Genomic DNA, 25,832 nt, shown 5'->3' with positions numbered 1-25,832 from the left:
AATGGCCAGTCCATGTCAAAATGCCAAGGAGTGAACTAGAGGGACAACTGTCACACCTTGCTTGCCTGCACTGCTAAGGACCGGGGTCATCCCCTCGGAGGGGCATACATGGGGGCAGGCCAGGCACCACAGGGACAGGATCATGGCGCAGCAGAAGGAGGCAGTGAAGAGGTGGGGATGCAGGCGAGACACTTGCAACTACAGTGGAGATGACTGAAGTGGTGGATGCTGTCACAACTGTGGGGCACAAGTCAGATGGGGTGGGTGCTGGAACAACTCCAGTGGGCAGGTCAGATGGAGTGGATTGGCTCACCACTGCAGTGCCCAAGTCAGATGGGGTGGTCGTGGACTCCAAAGCAGTGCCTACATCCATGGGAGCAGAATGGGGGACAGGTGAGGTCGACAGGGCAGGGGGGGACACGGTCCCCACATCAGTGGCACCAACTGTCTGACCAGGTGTGGAGGAGCAAGCGCTAGGGGGGGTGGCCTTAGCATTTTGGGGATGGTGTATCTGTGAGTGGGGGAACCCGGGGAAGGTAGTGGCGGGGGAACCTCTGGAGTGGTGGCCTGGGGGATGGAGGACGGAGACTTTGCCTTGGAGCTGCGTGGTGGTGGGGGGTCTTGCTCTTCTTGCGCTGGGGGGCTTGCGGGTGGGTGTCTCGGTCTGACTGCACCTGGGAGAGGGTGTCTGGGTGTGAGGGGCACTCCCTTCTGTTTGTGGGGACTTCCTCTTCCACTTGTAATCAGGATCTGCTGGGTCGGTGGGGAAGAGGCCAAGGTCACAGAGGAAGAGCTTCTGGGGGGATGGGGTTGCAGGTGAGGCAAGGGAAGGCACAAAAAGGTACCTAAGCACACGCAGAAGTAATTTTTGCAAATATTAATGCGTTAATTAAAACATGTAACACAACAAGTGAGTCTCCGTTTCTTTCTTCAATTTAATTTTCAAGTTTTCATAGTGAGTTTGTAGTCTTCACAGTAGTTCCCAAGCCAACACGTGTTTCGTCGCCTCTAGTATTATTGTACATGCGACTTGTTCACGGCTAGGTACAAATTGATATGATAAGTTGACATTAGTTCAGCTGTTATCTCAAGACGTTTGCAAACATTTGTTGATACTACAAACAAATGTGCTCCCAGGGTTGGTGTTGAATTTATGATTTCTTTACGTGGGAGGTGCTATCACAGGCTATGGTGTATAGCATGCACCGTGAGTTCAAGTGAGAACCATTCTTTTTATATCAATAAGTGACCAACCAGAAACATGTAGCTCTAGCGTGAGGGCAAAATGATGTGAGATCTTCCATATGTGACTATTGTCCTTTCATTGTGTGCTGACAAACTCAGTGAGTCATGCGGTATGCAGAATACAGATCTGTAAAAGGTGGTGCGTGGGTGAGTGTCTAGTTATAAAGTGATGTGAGAATATCTAGGTATTGGTGTTGATAGTTCAATGTGGAAAGACTGACCTGAACACTGTATTTTAAACAATCACTGTAGAGAGGGGGTACAAAGGAAAGAAATTGTACAAGTATTTGTTAGTGACCACGAGGTGGAATATAACAAGTAACGCTGTAATTATGCTCATTGCGGGCAATGTGCCGAAAAGAACATACTTTATGTATGACGATAATTCCGGGTCATACAGTCAATCGACGGGGGGGGCTCAGTCCTAGTTTAGGAAGGCGTATTTCATCCGTAGCGGTCCTCAGTATTTGTGTGAGGTGCCCATCTAAGTATAAACAAGAAAAAATGAAGGGTTCCGAATGAGGAACTCTTATTCTGAAAAGCAGTGAGCAGAAGCCCCATGAAGGGGACGGTGGATAGGAAACAAATATGTTTTCCTTCAGCATTCGTGGTGTCTCTCTTACCTCCGAGTAGAGGAGAGAGTGTCCGTAGTCTGCAACTGCCCCCAACCGCGTCTGGCTCCAATTCGAGTTGCCGGTACTGTTCGCGCGGTTTGTTTATCACTCGTGATTGAAGGTCACGTGACCATCTGTCATGTGTAATCATTGCCATAACATCGTCAAAATGGGTGCCATCTTTGAGGCTGTTACTTAGCATAGTGCCCACCATATATTGTGGGGTACAAGGTGATTCACAACAGTCCTGTCGCTAGTTACAAATTAAATAAGAGTCGCGTGAATGTGCGCTCAAAGATCCCGGGAAATTACGCACGGCGTTCGGTCAGCTGTGTGTGAGTTTATCGGATTAGGGTTAGTTATATATATATTAAAGTGAAAGATTAACAATAGTGTGCAGGCAATATCCAAAACTCTGGCGCCAAACAAATTAGTTATTTGGGAGGACCCTAACGTATTAGGGTCTCTCAATACTACGAAGTGGCGGCCATCTTCGAACGGGTAAGATCGAGTAAGCACGGAGAGCATACTATGAGAATCGGCGAGGACAGTTACGTATAGTGTATTGAGTTTGCGTCGTGGGTAGTCAGCATAAAAATGAATAGGAGCTGACAGACAATAGTTTTGTTGTCATCATGCAGGTTAAGTCAGTTAAATTGAGAAAAGAACCTAAGGTTACTGATAATAATGGGAATACAAAGGCCTTGAGAGATTCTTTCTCTATCTAGGAAATTGAGAATTAATATGTATGTTTGGAGATCATGCATACCGCTTGTGAACGGAGGGTGCTGATTTAAAAATTATATTCATCAATAGTTAAGGTGCAAGGGTGAGTGACATCTTAAAACAGTGTAGAATTACATTTATACATATAGAACAGAGTACATACATGACTTGCATAATTGTCATATAAGCTGGACAACTGTGTATATATGACAGGTAATGATGCGTCGCTCTGTTGACATATGAGATCATATCCTTATTTTCATTATCATTTTCCAAGGAAGTAATGCATTTCATCATCGACATTCATCCCTATATCAGTCGTACGCAATTTCAGAATCCAGGCTGCTTCATTCCTGCGAAGTGTCAGTTCTCTGTTACCCCCTCTGGGGTTCCTCATTGTTTGTTCTATACCATAGAATAGGAAGTCTTTATGTGTACCCTGAGACTGACAGTCAAGAATGTGCGTAGCGATGGGATATCTGCGGTCTCCCTGCTTGACAGCCCTCATGTGTTCGCCTATCCTGACACGTAAGGGACGTATCGTGCTCCCCACATATTTTCTGTTACATCTACACTCGATGATGTAAACAACAAAACTGGTGTTACAGTTAATATTTGTGAGAATCTTGTAGCATCTGTCATTAGGACCCATATGTTCCAATTTCTTGCTGTATGCCCATTTGCAGGCTGAGCAATGCCCGCATCTGTGGAAGCCCACCATGTATGTAGAAAGCCAGTTTTTGTTGATCGGAGGTGAGGGATAGCTTGGGCTAAGAAGACTTCTGAGACAAGTCCCTTTTCTATAGGTAATCTCAGGTTTATCGTCTATCACCCCTGTCATTGTCTCATCTTTCTTGAGGATATGCCAATGTCTGTTCAGACTCTTTACCAGAGTGTCAGAGAGATTATCAAAATTTGTAATGAACCTGACTTTGTTCTCCTCTTTCCTTCTACTGGCGTTATCCCTTAAGGTCGTTGCTCTTTTGATCCTCATGATCCTAGACTCAGCTTTCTTAATGGTTTTCGTGTTGTAACCTCTAGACTTAAAGCGTCTGGTCATTTCTGCAGTACATTTTGTGAAGTCCGAATCTACACTGCAATTGCGTCTAGCTCTGACAAATTCCCCATAGGGAATGGCATTAATCTGGTGCTTGGGGTGCGCGCTAGATGCATGCAGTATTGCATTGCAAGCTGTCTCTTTACGATACAATCTGCTATTGATCTGATTATTTTCAATATACAGTTCTGTATCTAGAAATGTCACCTTCACCTTACTATACTCATGTGTAAACCTGATGTTCCATGTATTGTCATTTAGGTGTTCCACAAATCTCATCAGTTCAATATCGTCTCCTGTCCAAATCATAAGGCAGTCGTCAATATACCTGCCCCAGAAAAGAATGAACTCTGTCCATTCCGATCCATGATGGCCCCAGATCCACTCCTCCTCAAACCAGCCCATGAACAGATTGGCGTACGAAGGAGAGAATCTGGAGCCCATGGCAACTCCCTGTTTCTGACGGTACCACTTGTCTTTAAAGAGAAAAACATTGTTGTCAAGGATAAGTTCTATCATGGTAATGAGCATCTCTGTATGTTCCCATGTGCTGGCAGATCATACAGAGATGAGATTTGTGGAACACCTAAATGACAATACATGGAACATCAGGTTTACACATGAGTATAGTAAGGATTCGGACTTCACAAAATGTACTGCAGAAATGACCAGACGCTTTAAGTCTAGAGGTTACAACACGAAAACCATTAAGAAAGCTGAGTCTAGGATCATGAGGATCAAAAGAGCAACGACCTTAAGGGATAACGCCAGTAGAAGGAAAGAGGAGAACAAAGTCAGGTTCATTACAAATTTTGATAATCTCTCTGACACTCTGGTAAAGAGTCTGAACAGACATTGGCATATCCTCAAGAAAGATGAGACAATGACAGGGGTGATAGACGATAAACCTGAGATTACCTATAGAAAAGGGACTTGTCTCAGAAGTCTTCTTAGCCCAAGCTATCCCTCACCTCCGATCAACAAAAACTGGCTTTCTACATACATGGTGGGCTTCCACAGATGCGGGCATTGCTCAGCCTGCAAATGGGCATACAGCAAGAAATTGGAACATATGGGTCCTAATGACAGATGCTACAAGATTCTCACAAATATTAACTGTAACACCAGTTTTGTTGTTTACATCATCGAGTGTAGATGTAACAGAAAATATGTGGGGAGCACGATACGTCCCTTACGTGTCAGGATAGGCGAACACATGAGGGCTGTCAAGCAGGGAGACCGCAGATATCCCATCGCTACGCACATTCTTGACTGTCAGTCTCAGGGTACACATAAAGACTTCCTATTCTATGGTATAGAACAAACAATGAGGAACCCCAGAGGGGGTAACAGAGAACTGACACTTCGCAGGAATGAAGCAGCCTGGATTCTGAAATTGCGTACGACTGATATAGGGATGAATGTCGATGATGAAATGCATTACTTCCTTGGAAAATGATAATGAAAATAAGGATATGATCTCATATGTCAACAGAGCGACGCATCATTACCTGTCATATATACACAGTTGTCCAGCTTATATGACAATTATGCAAGTCATGTATGTACTCTGTTCTATATGTATAAATGTAATTCTACACTGTTTTAAGATGTCACTCACCCTTGCACCTTAACTATTGATGAATATAATTTTTAAATCACCACCCTCCGTTCACAAGCGGTATGCATGATCTCCAAACATACATATTAATTCTCAATTTCCTAGATAGAGAAAGAATCTCTCAAGGCCTTTGTATTCCCATTATTATCAGTAACCTTAGGTTCTTTTCTCAATTTAACTGACTTAACCTGCATGATGACAACAAAACTATTGTCTGTCAGCTCCTATTCATTTTTATGCTGACTACCCACGACGCAAACTCAATACACTATACGTAACTGTCCTCGCCGATTCTCATAGTATGCTCTCCGTGCTTACTCGATCTTACCCGTTCGAAGATGGCCGCCACTTCGTAGTATTGAGAGACCCTAATACGTTAGGGTCCTCCCAAATAACTAATTTGTTTGGCGCCAGAGTTTTGGATATTGCCTGCACACTATTGTTAATCTTTCACTTTAATATATATATAACTAACCCTAATCCGATAAACTCACACACAGCTGACCGAACGCCGTGCGTAATTTCCCGGGATCTTTGAGCGCACATTCACGCGACTCTTATTTAATTTGTAACTAGCGACAGGACTGTTGTGAATCACCTTGTACCCCACAATATATGGTGGGCACTATGCTAAGTAACAGCCTCAAAGATGGCACCCATTTTGACGATGTTATGGCAATGATTACACATGACAGATGGTCACGTGACCTTCAATCACGAGTGATAAACAAACCGCGCGAACAGTACCGGCAACTCGAATTGGAGCCAGACGCGGTTGGGGGCAGTTGCAGACTACGGACACTCTCTCCTCTACTCGGAGGTAAGAGAGACACCACGAATGCTGAAGGAAAACATATTTGTTTCCTATCCACCGTCCCCTTCATGGGGCTTCTGCTCACTGCTTTTCAGAATAAGAGTTCCTCATTCGGAACCCTTCATTTTTTCTTGTTTATACTTAGATGGGCACCTCACACAAATACTGAGGACCGCTACGGATGAAATACGCCTTCCTAAACTAGGACTGAGCCCCCCCCGTCGATTGACTGTATGACCCGGAATTATCGTCATACATAAAGTATGTTCTTTTCGGCACATTGCCCGCAATGAGCATAATTACAGCGTTACTTGTTATGTTCCACCTCGTGGTCACTAACAAATACTTGTACAATTTCTTTCCTTTGTACCCCCTCTCTACAGTGATTGTTTAAAATACAGTGTTCAGGTCAGTCTTTCCACATTGAACTATCAACACCAATACCTAGATATTCTCACATCACTTTATAACTAGACACTCACCCACGCACCACCTTTTACAGATCTGTATTCTGCATACCGCATGACTCACTGAGTTTGTCAGCACACAATGAAAGGACAATAGTCACATATGGAAGATCTCACATCATTTTGCCCTCACGCTAGAGCTACATGTTTCTGGTTGGTCACTTATTGATATAAAAAGAATGGTTCTCACTTGAACTCACGGTGCATGCTATACACCATAGCCTGTGATAGCACCTCCCACGTAAAGAAATCATAAATTCAACACCAACCCTGGGAGCACATTTGTTTGTAGTATCAACAAATGTTTGCAAACGTCTTGAGATAACAGCTGAACTAATGTCAACTTATCATATCAATTTGTACCTAGCCGTGAACAAGTCGCATGTACAATAATACTAGAGGCGACGAAACACGTGTTGGCTTGGGAACTACTGTGAAGACTACAAACTCACTATGAAAACTTGAAAATTAAATTGAAGAAAGAAACGGAGACTCACTTGTTGTGTTACATGTTTTAATTAACGCATTAATATTTGCAAAAATTACTTCTGCGTGTGCTTAGGTACCTTTTTGTGTTGACTTGTGTGGCTTTGGTCACAATCCTTTTGGGAGGCTAGTGGTTCTCCCTTACCCTTGAGCACCGCCATTAATTGATTACGTCACTAATATTAGGTGTACTCACTACAAGCGCCTATTTTCTATTGATAATACCACTGCCTAGTCTAAAACTGAGGCAAGGGAAGGGGGCTGGGAGGGAGAGGTCTCGGAGGACTGTGGAGTGGTTGTGGATGACTGTGTGTGTGTCAGCAAACCAGCCCCTTTGAGTGTGGAATCAGTCCCCTGCGCTTGCTTGTGTGCACGTCTAGCCCTTGGTTTGGGGGTTTCTGTGCTTGGGACAGGTAGGGTGCTAGGTATCGTGAGTGGTGCAGGGGTAGGAGGGGTGCAGGACTTTTGGAGGAGGGACACTGCTGCCGTCAGGGAGGAGGCCACGGACTGGTTGGTCCTCTGTAGGGCAGACATGCCTGAGGAAATTCCCTCCATGAATGACACCAGTTGTGTCAACAGACCTGTGTGTGCATGGAGGACCTTCAGCATCGACATCTGCCCTACATGGATCTGTCGAAGTAAGTCCACATACTCCTCACTCAGGGCAGCAGGGGACACAGGGGCAGGGGGTGCGGTGCCTGGCACAAAGGAGACATGCTCACGAACACGGGAGCCCACAGGGACCTCTGGGATGGGAGCCGATGGGAGGGGGGTGGTGGTGGTGGTGGCAGTGGCGGAGACAGCCTCACTAGCTGGGGTTTGGTGGCTGCTGACACCCGCCTCCACAAGGTGTCATCCTCAGAGCTGCTGTGGTCTTCAGCTGGGGGGGATGGTACTGACGACTCCTCTGTGTGGCTCAACTCGCCCTCTGTGCCACTGGGTCCACCTGACTCCTCTCCTTCTGTCCCTGTAAGGCTCTGTGGCTCCTCCTGGTCCATGGAGCTGTCCCCTCCTGTGGCCATGGATGTATCTGGATAGGAATAGGAAGTAACAGAACTACATCAGTCACCTGCACTGACTGCACACACCACAGTGAGTACATCACATCACAGGGCAAGCCATGGCATCATCAGCTGAACACAACTCATGTTTAGGATAAGACAATTGTCATTCTCAACATCAACCATGGCACACATATCCCTCCTTGACTTTCACACATGTTGGATGCTAACACACCAATGTGCCAACATGCACCACCCACACATTAGTTGTACATGCAAGTGAACATGTAGGAGTATGTCACTATACACACAGCACATCTCTTGCGACTGACTCAGTACAGCTGTCCGGATAAAGGGATGGGCAGAGACTCATTTCACATGCTTGGGATGCATGCCAGCAACACACACTATGATGTACCCATGTCCTGATGGGCAAGGCCACAATGGGGTGCATGGTGCACACTTGAACACAAAGCAGGCTCACTCATAGCAAGTTAAATGCCATGGCACTGGGATGCCCTGAAAGTCAGTCAACACTGTCTCCTGTCACAGGGGCAGGGCATCCAGACAACAACAATATGCATTGACTCACAATCCTAGCTCAGGGGTAGAGCTGACTCTGCAGATGACCGGCGCACTTTCCCATCCCATGCAAACAACATATCCAGGACCCAGAAGACCCCACATCATGCAAATCATTCATATGAGTCTCAGCCAACACAAATCCCTGTACATTAACACATCACAGTTTGCCATGCATGTAACCCAGCTGCATGAGGGACACAGTTGCATACACCATTGTGCGCTGTCAGATGATCACACACCTATATGTCACACAGGTCTTGTCTCCCACAGTCACATTGCAGATGTCATGCTGACCCTCTGAATCATGGACACCCCAGTTGTACGTAGCAACAAGCCACACCCTATTGACACAGAGGCAGACACCTAAGGGCACATGTCACTAAGCACAACCTGCAATTTCATACACAGGATTGGGATTACAGAGTGTTTCTGAATGCCCTTGAGGGGGCATGACTGGGCAGGACTAAGTAAAATAGTGTTTTGCCCCAGACAGTAGTTAGGTGGCTAAGCAATTGTGAGATACTTGATATACATACTCCTGATGCACAAAAATTGGAGTCCCCTGCTGCATGGTTTTGTTTGGAATACCCAAGACACATGTTGCGAGTCAGACGGCAATTGGTACACATCTCAAGGGCACACACAGTTCACATGTCAGATCTCAGGCATTGTGTAAACAATTGACCCAGCCATGAAACACACAACAGAGTCACGGGAACTGATGCTGACCGGTACCTGAAGCATGGCTGACTGCAGGGACACAGTGCCCTAGTGACACAAGCAACAGACTGTGGGGGCCACACCTGTGGAACAGATTAGGAGGGTGCATCAGACAAATGAGGGACCTGAGTTTCGGACTACAAGACCTACGTAATGTGGAAGTGTGACCAGGACAAAAGACTCATATTTGCATGTCAGACATAGTACACAGATCAGGCATTGACTTACCCCCTTCCTGCTGCTGTCTGGCCTTCAGCTGCCTATCCAGGTCTGGGAAGACCACCGCCAGTATCCGGAGCATGTGGGGAGTCAGGGTACGGTGTCTGCCCCTCCTGCGTGGAGGTGACAGCTTCAGCTGGACTCTAGCTATCCTCCGGGTCCAGCCCCGAAGGTCCTGCCACCTCTTCTGGCAGTTGCGGATGCGGCGCTTGTAGACCCCCACAGAACGAACAGCCCAGGCGATGGTCAGCCAGATCTCCCACTTCTGGTGGGCATCAACCTGTGAGGATGACAAAGTGAAAAGTACATTAACACACATGCCCCAGATTTGTGCAGCACACAATTGGATATACATGTCATCATCACAAAGGGAAATAAATTACACAGGTAGTGCAACCATGGGGAATGAAAACTCACATGCATGTCTGACATGTCAACAATGCCTGGATAGTTTAAACTTGCAATAATGCACTTTAGCAGCAGGAAAACTATTCATTACATGTACCTACACACTTTGGTGGATGAAAGTAGTCAGTGTGAATGCTTGCCACTGGTGTACACACTGCTAGTACTGCTAGTCAGACAACATGCATAATTAGGAAGGCAGTGGACAGCACACTCACCTGCTCCCCTGGTGTCCCATAGAGCTTTCTGTACTGTGGAAGGAGCCCGTCCAGCAGGGCCTGGTTCTACTCCTCAGTGAAGGCTGGGGCCCTCTCCAGAGTACGTGCCATAGCAGGAGCCAGAGGATGCAGAGACAGCAGCAGTGGTAGCAGGGATGTGCTCCAGTAGCATGTAGTGCAGGCAAGTGAGCTCCCTGGGGGCCAGCCAGCCTCATTTCTGTGCTGCAGAGGCAGACTCTGTGCCATGTGTCCCAAATGATAGGTTCAATACGGTTGCATTCTATGAATCTGGCCAATCCATTCAAAAGTATGACTCGTACACGCCTTCAAATCTTCACCTTCATGGAACACTTGAAATCGTAACATTGTTGTTGGCATCCAACTGAATTTGCAGTGCACAACTCGTACAAGTTTTGAATCCGCATCCGTCTCCATGACAGTCCTGAGCCAATGGGTGCGCCCAGCTCGTTCAACTGACTGTACAACATGTATTTTGAATATACACATGCACCCGTCTCCATACGCCTGTCTCGGACCATGCCTGTCCGACGCGTATGCATGATAGTCACCCGCTTCGGACCTCATTGGATTCAATGACAAAGCGTACGCACGGCTCGGTCATGAACTGTGCAATGCGTACGCATTATCACCCGCGTCGGACCTCATTGGATTCAATGACAAAGCGTACGCACGGCTCGGTCATGAACCGTGCAATGCGTACGCATTATCACCCGCGTCGGACCTCATTGGATTCAATGACAAAGCGTACGCATGGCTCGGTCATGAACCGTGCAATGCGTACGCATTGTCACCCGCGTCGAACCTCATTGCATTCAATGACAAAGTGCACGCACGGCTCGGTCTTGAACCATGCAATGCGTACGCATTGTCACCCGTGTCGGACCTCATTAGATTCAATGACAAAGTGCACGCACGACTCGGTCATGAACCGTGCAATGCGTATGCATTGTCACCCGCGTCGGACCTCATTAGTGTGACTATTATATGGATGCAACACACATATACTGGCTATGGACACCTGCGCACACCTGCCACACTATAGCATTGGCCACAAAGTGTCCCATGGCATGTAAGGCTGCATTCCCTGGGTGTTTGAGGGGGCCACAGCTGTTTTTTGTTCTGGCACTTTGTGCAGCCACTCCCAGGCTGTTATCTTGTACATGATGGTTTTGTGTGTTGTGCACATTACCACTGTGATGTGCAATTGGACAGTAATGGGCATGAGTGAAGGCCACAGTGTCAGGTTGGATATGTTTAAGACATGTCACATACACCCTGAGTCCTGGGGGTGATGGCATGTACATCACAGTGAGACCTGTAGCCACAATAGTGATGTGCACCCACAGTCTGTGTACATGTTGTGTCTCTGATGTGTCTGATCACATGTTACCAATGGTTCACAGTCTCCACATCCATGTGGTATATGCATCAACCTTGATGGGGTGTGTGTCTAAGAGACGTACATGTAGGGCCGGCAGGAACAACAGTGGCCACTACCTGTGGGACGTACGCTTGCCTTGTGGTGTGTACGTGCTACGCCATGTCCATTGCTGTGTTGATGTGGCAATACAGGGAGCCTGGGTTTCTGCATGGCAAAGATCTGTGATGCCTGGGAGACATGAGTCCTCAATTGTCACTGGGGTGGGTTTTTTGAACGTTTCAGCAGCACATAGGTTGGGTGACACAGCCAGATGATTTGCCCATTGCACTACATGGCACTCATGTGGACATGTGGAATTGAGATGTGAGGTGGTGGTCTTGTAGGTGACATATGTGTCCATGACCAACAGCACACACCTCAGTACATTGTGTAATGTCATGAACTAGCATGTGATAGTGATCGTGGTCATGGCCACATGGGTGGATGTACTGACAATCTTCCTTTGTGCATCTCTGTACTGCAGGGCACCAGCTGTCCATCGTCCGTTCCCAGACCTTGCAACCATGCAGGAACGCGACAGCATCAGATGGTACCGCTTCACCAGGCCACTGATTGAGGAGTTGGCGGAGCAGTTGGCGCCATATCTGCTACCTGGCCAGACATACCCTACAGCACTGACCCCAGAGGTGAAGGTGATGGCAGCCCTGCACTTCTTTGCTACCGGTACCTTCCAGTACACTGTGGCTACTGCTGGTGGTATGTCGCAAACGATGTTTAGTCGGGTGATACACGATGTCTTGGAGGGGATGTTGCAATTCCTCGACCTGTATATCAAGTTCCCAAGCCAAGATGAACTCCCTGAAATTAAGGATGCCTTTTATACACTGGGGAGGATGCCAAACGTCATTGGATTCATTGATGGGACACATGTTGCCCTGATACCACCACAGGCACATGAGCAGGCATACCGGAACAGGAAGCACTACCATTCGATCAATGCTCTGGTGGTCTGTCTTGCTGACATGTTGATCACACGTGTGTGCACGGTTCCCTGGTTCGGCGCACGATGCCTACATTATGAGGAGTAGTCGCATTGCAACACTGATGTCACAGATGCCAGCTCACCGTGCCTGGCTTGTCGGTGTGTACTGACTGTTTCTCATTGTGTGTGTTTGTCAGTGTTGTATTCCGCACTCCTACAAAACTCAGCTACTTGTTCATTTTTGTGTGTGTAGGTGACTCTGGATACCCCAACATGCCGTGGTTGCTGACACCCCTCAGGAACACTGTGACACCAGCCGAGCTGTGCTACAATGAGGCACATGGTCGGAGCAGGAGGGTGATTGAGCGGACATTCGGCCTCCTGAAAAGCCGCTTTTGCTGCCTGGACCAGACACGGAGGGGCCCTCCCATATGAGCCTGCAAAGATGTGCAAAATAATACTGGTCTGCTGCATGCTACACAACATGGCGGTGCGGAAGGAGGTGCCTCTCCTCCAGGATGACGATGACGACGACCAACGTCCGGCACCTGTAGAGGATCCCGGCCTGGGCCAAGATGCCAGTGATGATGAAGATGATGGTGACGTCTGCTCCCAGCTCATCAACAACTTCTTCACCTGAATGTGAGTTTCCAGGGTTGCTATGTAAATGTATGGAGGTAGCCTGGAATGTGTTGAGCCAGCTCTGTTGCTGTCTGAGTGTGTCTGTGTGCCACTTGACTGGATGCATGCTGTGATGTGTCCATTCAGGTGGTGTGTACTGCTATCTAGTGTTTGTGTAGGTGTTTTGCAACATGTTTTGTGCATGTGTATTGCATTTCTCTCCTGTTCTTCTGTGCTTTTGACTGTATCTTGTCTGTCCTTCCCAGGGTCCTTTGCCTGTTGTGTGGTCAACACTGACCCCCAACACCTAGAAGCCAACACCAGTGTGGAAGTTGACAATTCCCATTAACTGATGTACCACACATCCCTGGACTTCCATTCTCCAACTCATTGCGAGCGTGTGTCCACTGTTACGTAGACTTACCATGCAACTAGTGTAGAATAAACGTGTTGCTGATGTGTAATGAACCTGTGCTACGCTTTGTTATGTGCGTTGTCTGTCTTCCCACATCTGAGTGACATCTGCTTACCTCACCTCTGGACTTGTTACCACTGACTGTGCTTGGTGTTGTGTCTGTGCATGCCAATGTGTTTCAGGTCAACATCATTGTGTGTGATGAGTAACATGGTCATGGTGAGTATGTTTTGTGTTGCCATAGTGGTGTGTCTCCCTCACATGTGTCACATCCCCATGACTAACCTTACGTTGGTCACATTGTTGCAGTATTTGGCATGCACTGTGTTGTGTAGCAGATCGACATCTCCCTGAACATGACAAGTTGGAATCACAACAGAGGCAAGTATGGTGTACTGGTGAGTTTATTTACAAACATGTGTGAATGAAGTGCACAGGATGGTGGGTGCTGTACAGTGGTTTGGGAATCCAAAGTTCACATTGGAGTTGGAAGTGCTGGTAGATGAAATGTCCAGAGTAAAGTCCACAGTCGTCTGCTAGATTGGCCCAACATGAACCCTCCATCTAATGTGGGCGAGTTGTGTGCGATTGGCCAAGGTGAACGGGTTGCGCACAAACAAAACATTGTCCAGAACAGGTTTGGAGGCCCTGGGGGATGCGCTGGGACATCTGCCTCTCACATGTCCTTCTTCGGACTACCCCTCTTCTTCCGGGGGGGATCCTCATGTGCAGGCCTCTGCGGTGCAGGGGACTCTCCGCCAGAGTCCTCCTCCCTCCCTGTGGCGCTGGCAGATGGTGTTGCGACAGATGTTGTGGGCACACAGGGGGGTGTGGACAGGTTGGTGTTGATCTGGTGGAGGCATTGTAGTATGTCCCGATGCATCGCAGTGATGTCATCCCACTTGGCCTCTATGTGGGCATGGTGGGCGACCTGCTCGTGTTACATGTCCTTGAGGATCCCGACTACCTGGCCAAATCCTCTGGTGCTATCCTGGTACGCATCTAAGATGCGTGCCATTTGGGGGTCATCATGCAGTCCAGACCCCTCTGCAAGGCGTGCCCTGTGCCTCCCACCCCTCCCAGCACCCCTCTCCACACGGGCAGGACCAGCAGCTGTACGCACAGGTGACACTGGAACCCCTTGGGTGGTGTTGCTGGTGGTGTTGGCTGTAGATTCCGGGGGGTCCTGTGTCCCTGTGCTGTGGGTGTTGATTGTCCTTGGTCTGTCTGTGTTGGCGGGGTTGCCCTGTCTGTGTCCAGATGCTGGAGGCATGGGTACAAGGGGGGTAGATGTTGCTGCTGCTGGTGCTGCATGATGACTCACACCGAAGGGGCCAGGTTGGTCGTCGTCATCCGAAGAGGACAGTGAGAGAGTCAGACCAGAGAGCTCAGTGTCCACCAGAGTCTGGGACTAGGTATCCTCGTCATTTGGTGCTGGGTGCCCAGCAAGACCTGTGTTTGGAAGAGACACACAATGTGATTTACATTTCTACATGCATCGTTGGTTCACAAACATGACATTTTCTACTTTTCATACAGATGCCTGCCTGTACACGGCTTTTTCCTAGCTTGTCACAGACAGAGTTTGATATTGTTGTTGGCCATTTGCCAGCATGGCCTTGTGCTCCCCACAACAGAGCCCAGTGTCAGACATCTTGTCAGTCCCTTCCCACTCCCTGTGACACCAGCCGAGCTGTGCTACAATGAGGCACATGGTCGGAGCAGGAGGGTGATTGAGCGGACATTCGGCCTCCTGAAAAGCCGCTTTTGCTGCCTGGACCAGACATAGAGGGGCCCTCCCATATGAGCCAGCAAAGGTGTGCAAAATAATACTGGTCTGCTGCATGCTACACAACATGGTGGTGCGGAAGGAGGTGCCTCTCCTCCAGGATGACGATGACGATGACCAATGTCCGGCACCTGTGGAGGATCCCGGCCTGGGCCAAGATGCCAGTGATGATGAAGATGATGGTGACGTCTGCTCCCAGCTCATCAACAACTTTTTCACCTGAATGTGAGTTTCCAGGGTTGTTATGTAAATGTATGGAGGTAGCCTGGAATGTGTTGAGCCAGCTCTGTTGCTGTCTGAGTGTGTCTGTGTGCCACTTGACTGGATGCATGCTGTGATGTGTCCATTCAGGTGGTGTGTACTCCACAATAGGGTAGTACTGCTAACTAGTGTTTGTGTAGGTGTTTTGCAACATGTTTTGTGCATGTGTATTGCATTTCTCTCCTGTTCTTCTGTGCTTTTGACTGTATCTTGTCTGTCCTTCCCAGGGTCCTTTGCCTGTTGTGTGGTCAACACTGACCCCCAAAACATAGAAGCCAACACCAGTGTGGAAGTTGACAATTCCCATTAACTGACGTACCACACATCCCTGGACTTCCATTCTCCAACTCATTGCGAGCGTGTGTCCACTGTTACGTAGACTTGCCATGCAACTAGTGTGGAATAAACGTGTTGCTGATGTGTAATGAACCTGTGCTACGCTTTGTTATGTGCGTTTTCTGTCTTCCCACATCTGAGTGGCATCTGCTTACCTCACCTGTGGACTTGTTACCACTGACTGTGCTTGGTGTTGTGTCTGTGCATGCCAATGTGTTTCAGGTCAACATCATTGTGTGTGATGAGTAACATGGTCATGGTGAGTATGTTTTGTGTTGCCATAGTGGTGTGTCTCCCTCACATGTGTCACATCCCCATGACTCACCTTACGTTGGTCACATTGTTGCAGTATTTGGCATGCACTGTGTTGTGTAGCAGATCGACATCTCCCTGAACATGACAAATTGGAATCACAACAGAGGCAAGTATGGTGTACTGGTGAGTTTATTTACAAACATGTGTGAATGAAGTGCACAGGATGGTGGGTGCTGTACAGTGGTTTGGGAATCCAAAGTTCACATTGGAGTTGGAAGTGCTGGTAGATGAAATGTCCAGAGTAAAGTCCACAGTCTTCTGCTACATTGGCCCAACATGAACCCTCCATCTAATGTGGGCGAGTTGTGTGCGATTGGCCAAGGTGCCTCTCACATGTCCTTCTTCGGACTACCCCTCTTCTTCCGGGGGGGGGGATCCTCATGTGCAGGCCTCTGCGGTGCAGGGGACTCTCCGCCAGAGTCCTCCTCCCTCCCTGTGGCGCTTGCAGATGGTGTTGCGACAGATGTTGTGGGCAAACAGGGGGGTGTGGACAGGTTGGTGTTGATCTGGCGGAGGCATTGTAGTATGCCCCGATGCATCGCAGTGATGTCATCCCACTTGGCCTCTATGTGGGCATGGTGGGCGACCTGCTCGTGTTACATGTCCTTGAGGATCCCGACTAACTGGCCAAATCCTCCGGTGCTATCCTGGTACGCATCTAAGATGCATGCCATTTGTGGGTCATCATGCAGTCCAGACCCCTCTGCAAGGCGTGCCCTGTGCCTCCCACCCCTCCCAGCACCCCTCTCCACACGGGCAGGACCAGCGGCGGTACGCACAGGTGACACTGGAACCCCTTGGGTGGTGTTGCTGGTGGTGTTGGCTGTAGATTCCGGGGGGTCCTATGTCCCTGTGCTGTGGGTGTTGATTGTCCTTGGTCTGTCTGTGTTGGCAGGGGTGCCCTGTCTGTGTCCAGATGCTGGAGGCATGGGTACAAGGGGGGTAGATGTTGCTGCTGCTGGTGCTGCATGATGACTCACACCAGAGGGGCCAGGTTGGTAGTCGTAATCCGAAGAGGACAGTGAGAGAGTCAGACCAGAGAGCTCAGTGTCCACCAGAGTCTGGGACTGGGTATCCTCGTCATTTGGTGCTGGGTGCCCAGCACGACCTGTGTTTGGAAGAGACACACAATGTGATTTACGTTTCTACATGCATCGTTGGTTCACAAACATGACATTTTCTACTTTTCAAACAGATGCCTGCCTGCACACTGCTTTTTCCTAGCTTGTCACAGACAGAGTTTGATATTATTGTTGGCCATTTGCCAGCATGGCCTTGTGCTCCCCACAACAGAGCCCAGTGTCAGACATCTTGTCAGTCCCTTCCCACTCCCTGTGAGACGAGTATGGTTCAGTTTGATCTTGCTGGGCCATGTGGGTGGGTGTAGGTTGTCTGTGTCTGCGAGTCCCATCATACTCTTGGCTACACTCCCCTTCCCAGCATGCCCATGCTTCCTCCCTCTTGACTCTGCTTCCCTGTGAGGGGGTGTGACAGCAATGGCAAGATGGCTGACTGTGAAATCCTGGTGTTTATTTGGCTACAAGTCCCAGCATGGCCTTGTGCTCCCCACAACATGGCCCAGTGTCAGACATCTTGTCAGTCCCTTCCCACTCCCTGTGAGGCGAGTATGTTTCAGTTTGATCTTGCTGGGCCATGTGGGTGGGTGTAGGTTGTCTGTGACTGTGACTCCCATCATACTCTTGGCTACACCCCCTTCCCAGCATGCCCATGCTTCCTCCCTCTTGACTCTGCTTCCCTGTGAGGGGGTGTGACATCAATGGCAAAATGGCTGCCTGTGAAATCCTGGTGTTTGCTTGGCTACAAGTCCCAAGTGAGCCCCTGTGCTTCACACAGCAGCACCCAGTACGGGGTATCTTTTGCTGATATTTCAATGAGGTGTATGTCAATGCATTGTACCCGGTGAGTTGTGTGGAGTTTGTGTTGGGGGTTGTCTCCCCATGCTGAGTAGTATGGTCAGGGCTGTCAGTCCTCCTTCCCATCATGAAACGTGCTTCCATTGTAGGGCGTGCAAGTTGTCTTTCAGGATGTCAGTCAGTGGTGTCCTGCTTCTGATTTGCACACAAGCCCTAGCAGGGCCTTGTGCTCCCCACAGCAGGACCCAGTGTCAGCTATCTTGTCAGTCATTTTCCACTCCCTGTGATGTGGGCATGTTTCAGAGAGGTCTTGATGGGCCAATCAGGAGGGGGGGCATTATCTGTGGCTACAGGCCCCATCATTCTTTTGGCTACACTCCCTTCACCTGCATCCCCACTATTCCTTCCTGACAGTCAGCTGCACTGTGAGGTGGTGTGTTTGTGGTGTCAAACTGTCTGGCAGGGTGTATTTGGCTTAGTGCCACTGGCTTGCTCTATTTGTTTGTAGGTTGGTGCATGTCATGACACAGTCCCCAGTCACTATGAGATGGCAGGTATTGTGTTTGTGTGACTGGCATACACATCTTGGGTTGATTATCTTTTGGTTAGTGTAGCTTTTCTTGCGGTGCATGGTTTCACTGTCCCCTTGCCACACAATCTTGGGTATGTTGTTTGTGTACTCACCAGGCTCTGGGATGTGTGTTAGGCCATGGACGCTCTCTGGTGGTAGGATGTCCCGCACCTTCTTCTCCCAGGTCCTGAGGTAGACTAGACTGGTTTGGCAGGAGGGCCACCGCCGGTGCGCTGACTCAAGGCGTGATCTTTCTCGATGAGTTGTTTGACCCTCCTGCGCACGTCATACCACCGGTTCTGGATATCGTCCTTTGTGCGCAACGTTGGTGCTTGTGCATTCACCTTGTCCACAATCTCCGCCCACATCTTGGTTTTCTGTGAGATGGAGGTTCTTTGAACCAATGTACCAAACAAATGTGGCTCTACTCTGATGATCTTGTCTACCATCACTTCTAACTCACTATCTGTGAACTTTGGATTCTTCTTTGAAGGCATGGTGATGGGTGGTGGTGGTGGGGGATGTGTGTGTGAGGGTGCAAGTGATGTTGGGTTGGTGTTGGTTTTGCTGTGTGTATGTGTGTGTGCTTTTGTATGACGTGCTGATGGTGTGTGAGTTGTGTGATGGGTGAGTTGTGAGTGTGTCTGTGGTTGCTGTGTACTGGTGTTTGCTGCTGGCTGTGTCTCCTGTTTGCAAGGGATGATGGTAGTGATTGTAGTCCTTTATATAGTTGGAGTTGTGGGTGTATCTTTGTCCCATTTTTCTTGGTGGTATTTATTGGCTTAGTCATTGCTTGTTTGATCCTTTTTTTGTCTTTTTTCCTTTGTATTTTGTAGGCATGAAGGAGACGTTCATTTGACGGAAACAGACGCTGCTGTTGTCTCGTGCAGGCTTCTCCGCCTCGTTCATGCTGCCTGTCTTCTGTGTTTGGTACGCGTTGTTCGCGGCGGTCTCTATTGCTTGTGTGCCGGTTGTCTGTGCGTGTCGGTCATGCGGCTTGGTCTCCGTGCGAGTCGGTCTGGTTTTACACGCATTGCAGTGTACTGCGCTAATCGTACATCTCGGGTACGGGTCGGTCGGATTCATTCCAGTTTCGTGTTGGTCGGTGAAAAGCGCGTCGGTTTTCCGTCCGGATCACGATTTTCCCTCCGGCTCGGTCGTACGGCTTGTATTCCGTACGTGTCGGTTGTAATTCACTCGCGTTGCATCGTACTGCACGGGTCGTACGCCGCTGGTCCGTGTCGGTCGGTATTCGGTCTGGGTCCGTGACGGTCGGTTCGTTTTGCGGCCGGAATCGGAATCGGCCCCATAGTATCAGCAGAGAGACTAGTGTATATAACGGTACAGTAACACTTTCCAAAGATGGAAGAACTGTGTCAAGGACTGAGTATGGTGTCTTAGTAACTGCTCCTGCCGGTGGCCCAGAGTGCCCAACCATCTTAAAGTATTCGGGCCTTGAAATATCACAGTTTCAAACTGTAGAAAGAAAGAGGAACTGGAAAACAAGGGTAGGAACGTTAGTGAGCACATGTACTGCTGGTAGATAGATGGAGGAATAACAAAACTGCCGCCACCATACACCACTTCCTCCTCCAAACCAAAAAGAAAATGGCCCTCCAATGCATAATCCACGCCAACTCTCACAACAGTAAAGAACACTTTTCCATTCTTAAGGAGTTCACCAGGTATTGGATCATATACATAGTCTGAGTTCAAACATATAGAGCAACATAACATTTTAGGATAATGAGACAAGGAATGAGAATTATTTTTGTCATTCTGGTATCATTTTATAAATCAGAATTTACTTTCTTTTTCGAAATCAGATTAACCTTACTCCTTGTCTCAGTATCCTAAAATGCTATGGTGCTTTATATGTTCAAACTCAGAACATGTGTATGATCCAATTTTTGCTCTTGGTTATGCTTCTTTTTCTTCTCATTTTCCTGTAGTCCAATTATACTGTTATCTGATACTGATTGAGACTATTTTAAAGTGCCTATAAAGAACCCCCCCCAAAAAAAAAACATCCAGTCAGCAGAAATGAAGACAATTACTTTTAAAGTTGGAAGTAAAAATAGCACCAAATGCAGCAAAGCACCACCTGAAGATATCTGGTCACGCAGGACTGGAACAAAGTCACAAGTTCATGTCAAACAGAATGAAGTGCAGACCAGGGGCAGGACTGAATTTGAATCTTCCGTCTCAGACAGCAAAAGCAGTACTTTAAGCAGCAGGACAGTCCTCTGCCAGCAAGATAGTCCTTATTATGTAATTTCCACAGGTCCAGGAGTGTTCTGATGAGTGGTTCTGGGTGTCTAATATTTATACCTGTTGCTAGATTTGTATCGGGGGACTCCCTGTCATACCCCAACATCTGGTTCCGGAATATTTTCCCCTGGGAGTTGTACCTCATGTACTTGGTGTGAGGTCGGCACAGCTGTGCTTTTTGAGGCTTCTTATTGCTCAGCGTTGGTTCCAATGAACCTTTGAGGTGTGTGATGAGGCTTTGCAGGGCTTTGTGTCGCTCTGCATCAGTTCCAATGAAGCTCTCAGCTCTTTGGTGAGGTTTTGAAGGACTTAGTGCCATATGTCGGAGGCCAATTTGCGATCGCAAACGCTGAAATTCGCAGACATTTTGCGTTTGCGATCGCAAATTAGCAGTGTGCAATGTAGCACACAAATTGCAAATTGCGATTCCTCAAATGCAATGTAAGAAGCACAAAAGAAAGTGCGATTTGGCCTTAAGGAATCGCAAATTACCACCAACTTCAAGTTGGTGGTAAATTGCGATTCCACTTAAAAATGCACTATTTTGCATTTTTTAAAGTGCCATGTGGAACACATACATGCCCTCAGGGCATGTATGTGTGCCACATGTGCACACATGCACATTTCAGGGGTGCAACAGGGTGTCCTTTTGACACCCTTGAAAATGCATTCTCAATTTGCGGTTCTCTAATTGCTAATCGCAAATTGAGAATGCCTTCCCATTCATTCCTATGGGCTTACTAGCCCGTTGGAATGAATGGGAAGGTATTCCATATTTACGAATCTCAATTTGCGATTCGCAAATAAGGAATATGTTGGATTCATAAAATTATTAGAAAATCCCACATGCATTGCATTTTGCGATTCTCAAATTGCGATTAGCTGAAAATCGCAATTTGCAAATCGCAAAACTCTATTTTCATACATATGGTCTTGGTGTCGCTCCGTGTCAGTTCCGATGAAGATCTCAATCAACTGTATGTTGAGGCTTTGCGTTGGGTCCAATGAGCCCCATTAGCTGTGCGTCGAGGCTTTGCGGGGCTTCTCGTCACTTTGTGCCAGATTTGATGGAACCTTCAGTTAGGCAAGGAGGAGTTCTCCCTGATGCCAGACAAGGGTACAGGACCTGGGCCACATCTCTTTTGGATCAGGACTCACTCCAGCAGAGGTCAGCAGCAGGGCTCAAGCTCGTTGCATGGCAGGTCCATGATTGCCCAGTTACAGCAGGTCAACTGGGCAATTGAAGGGAAGCCTCTGAAACGTGTTGTGTCCCTGTATCTAACACAGGTCAGCCAGCTGACCCTTGAAGTCACTGGGATGAAGGCAAACAAGTCTAATCGTCCGTCTCAGACAGCAAAAGCAGTCCTTTAAGCAGCAGGACAGTCCTCTGCCAGCAAGATAGTCCTTATTCTGTAATTTCCACAGGGCCAGGAGTGTTCTGATGAGTGGTTCTGGGTGTCTAATATTTATACCTGTTGCTGTCTTTGTATTGGTGGACTTCCTGTCGTACCCCAACATCTGGTTCTGGAATATGTTTCCCTGTCAAGGCTCCAGGCTGGAGGTGACAAAAGGCAGGGCATATCTTGTGTCAGGTGGTAAAGCCCTTTGTATTGTAGTTTGGGCTGGGTACAGCCACTCCCTAGTCATCCTGACAGGATGGCCCATTCTCTCCACACCTATGCCCCCTTTGTCTTACTGTCTGGTAGCAAGACACAAACCACAACAGCAGAGCCATTCACTGACACATGACCCAGATGACTGGGAGAAGCCACAAATGGTTGGGACAAGAAAATGTTAACTTCCTAAAAGTGGCAATTTCAGAATTGTAACTTTTCTAAAAGTGGCATTTTAAGAATTGTAACTTAAAATCCAATTCTTTTGAGTATCATAATATCCCTACCTGCTCTCAATTTAAAGTTGGCATATTTTAAATGTAACAAGGTAACCCAGTGACAATCAATGGGAGAGATGAGCCTTCCAATTGTGCAAAATGACTTTAGGAGTAATTCTCTGCCAGGACATGTAAAACTTGAGTACACATGTCTTACTTTTTAAATACCTTACAGCCTGCCTTATGAGCCTTTAGGGCTTACCTGGGGGAGGCTACCCCACTCATAAAGAAATTCAGATCCTCCCCGTGCCTTGCAGAACAACGCTAGCCACATACTATGTATGCCTTCACTTTGGCTTGCAGTAGGGATTCACTGTCTCTGGGCTTTCCAAAGCCCTTCAGCACTTCCAGCACTTGCTTTCAAAATGTACATGCTTTTCTGATCTCCTTTCTCTCTCAGCTGTGTTCATTTTGTATCTACTGCAGTGTGTCCATCTTTTCTCAAGACCTTTATTATATTATCCAAGACCTGTAAACTCCCTTCTTGGTGCTAATATTGGGTTATTGATATATTTTTTGTCCTTAATCTTCACTACCAGCCAATACCCTATCAATACAGATGGATGACTTGAGTAGATTCAAGTTCTGTTGCTCTCTTAGACAGCCTACCACTGCCCTCCATGGGCCGGAAAATCATTGGGGGGTGGGAGGGCTAGTGCAAATTTGCTGTTTTTCTAGCTCAGTAAACACTTTACCATCACCTCTATGACTGGTCTGGTCCCCATAGTATGGATTACAATACCTCTTCCACAAAACCCATACTCTAATCCACGTCTGTTTCGCCTTGTTAGGTCCATGTTGGTCATGTCTGGCCGTCTGCAATGACTAGGGAACCAACTGAGGGGCATATTATCAAGCACGGCGTTAAAATTATCGCCGCTTTATCGGCAGAAAACTGCCGCTAAAACGGCGATAATGGACTTGATAATATGCCGCAGAGAATTCCAATAGAAGCCCATGTTGACACCAGAACATGGGCTTCTATGGGAATTCTTAAGGGCGTATTATCAAGCCCATTAGCGCCGCTCTAGCGGCAGTTTTCTGCCGCTAAAGCGGCGATAATTTTAACGCCATGCTTGATAATATGCCCCTTATTACGTATTGGAAGTGCACATGTCAAATTCCATAATGGGCCGGTGTGCCATTGTGTATAAGTTGGAGTCACAGCTAGGCTTAGTAGATTTCTTGACCCAGAATTTACAAGAGAGGTTTTATATGGTACATACCATTAACTAAATTACTTCAAGTTGCTCTCAATTGATACAGTTGAGATAAAAGTTTTGGGGTACATTTGTTGGCTTACGATCATACAACTGGTCAAAGGAAAATCCGTGTTTGAACCCTTGTTTTCTCATTACGGTATATGCATTTCAGCCACCGGAAGGATGTATCCTTTTTATTTAACACTGACAGTCAATGCTTTGTATTCAGTTATTTTAGTTGCTAACTTATACATATTAGTAAATAGGTATCCATTTAATGGTAAACCAATCTGACAAAAGAAACTGTTCTAGAAAAAAGTGCAAACTTGTGGTAAGGGAAGGCTGGACAACCTGTTTTTAGGTGATGCGTACAAATTTTTTTAGCAGTCTACTGTCAGAGACCTATTTTGAGCATAGAATACTTAGATTGAGTTTTGAGACAGCCCCTTCCTTACTCATGATTTGATGGCTTTCTTGTATCTCACACTTTCCCTGCTTCTGATTCAATGGCTTTATTCCCGGTTTCTGTGTTTGCCCAAGGAGAATTTCAATCTTACTGTATTTTGATTGAATGGCACGTATCCTACCACCACTGACATCAGGCCATGCCTTTCATGACAGTGCAATGCGTATGTATGAGTGAATATTTTCTCTCCCTATCTCTCCCTGCCCCCTCACACTTCTTGGGATACAAGTGTGTAATGAAATACAAGTGAAGTGTTGAATTTGACTTCAGACACAGTTTTAGTACATGTTCCATACACACCAACATTTTCAAACTAGAAAGAGGGATATATTGAAAAAAAGAATCGTTGGACTTTATTTTCCCCATTGACTTAGAATAAAGTCAATTTTAGGTAGGAAATTACTAAAATAGAGCCTTTTTTGCTTAAAAATCTAGAGATTCCTACTTGAATTGGGTGTGTTGGCATGTACAATGTTCGGCGAATGAGCAACTAGAAAATCACCATATTCGCTTATCAGTTTTGTCTTTTGAAATCTATATTAAGGAGGTGAAAAGGAAATGTCTGAGATTCTACCAGAGCTCTATTACGGCTCTCCAGCTGCCATGGGCCAGGGCCGGGCCAGAGCCTGTCATTCAGCCCAAACCAACCGTACTTGGCTTGCCCACCTTTGGTACTGGAGACATATAAATCAGGGACTTCTAAACTTCTTTGATAAAACAGGAACACATCAACATGTGCTAATCAGTGATACAAGAATTAAGGTGTAGTATTATCACTATATTTTGCTGCGTTGTTCTCCATGTGAAAGAAACGTAGGGGCATATCAACAAGGGCTTTATCTCTGCTTTTTTGGCTTTAAAAACCAAAAAAGCAGAGATAAAACTAGCACCCTATTAACAACAGGGTGCTCACATGCAAATTTGCATGTTAGCACCCATTTACTCTAATCTTCGCCTTGCATCTCTAATGAGATGCAAAGGGGGCGTTCCAGAGTAAAATAATAGGAGAAATGTCGCTAAGCGACATTTCTCCTATTATCAAGAATATCGCTAACCCAGTTAGAGACAAAAAAAGCAGTGCTAACCGTGGTTAACGCTGCTTTTTTACGTCTGGTCTTTTTCTGACTTAGCCATGAAATCCTATGGAAGGAGGATATCATGGCTAAGTTTGTCTGTCCCTATCAACAAGCTAACGTGAGATTGCGCTGGATTTCCAGCGATAATCTCACGTTAGCCACTTAGCGCGAGGATTTTTATC

The 25,832-nt window shown here is 47.2% G+C and overlaps 1 protein-coding gene across 1 annotated transcript in view; it reads left to right on the top strand.

The window, feature by feature from the left end:
• The window catches only part of LOC146835060 (vitamin D3 hydroxylase-associated protein-like), an 824,670-nt gene that overhangs the window by 436,292 nt on the left and 362,546 nt on the right, over positions 1-25,832 (top strand). The window lies entirely within an intron of this gene.

Source organism: Triturus cristatus, chromosome 4_2 (genome assembly GCF_964204655.1).
Source record: "Triturus cristatus chromosome 4_2, aTriCri1.1, whole genome shotgun sequence".
Taxonomy (NCBI): Eukaryota; Metazoa; Chordata; class Amphibia; order Caudata; family Salamandridae; genus Triturus; species Triturus cristatus.
This window is presented reverse-complemented; position numbering and strand designations above follow the sequence as displayed.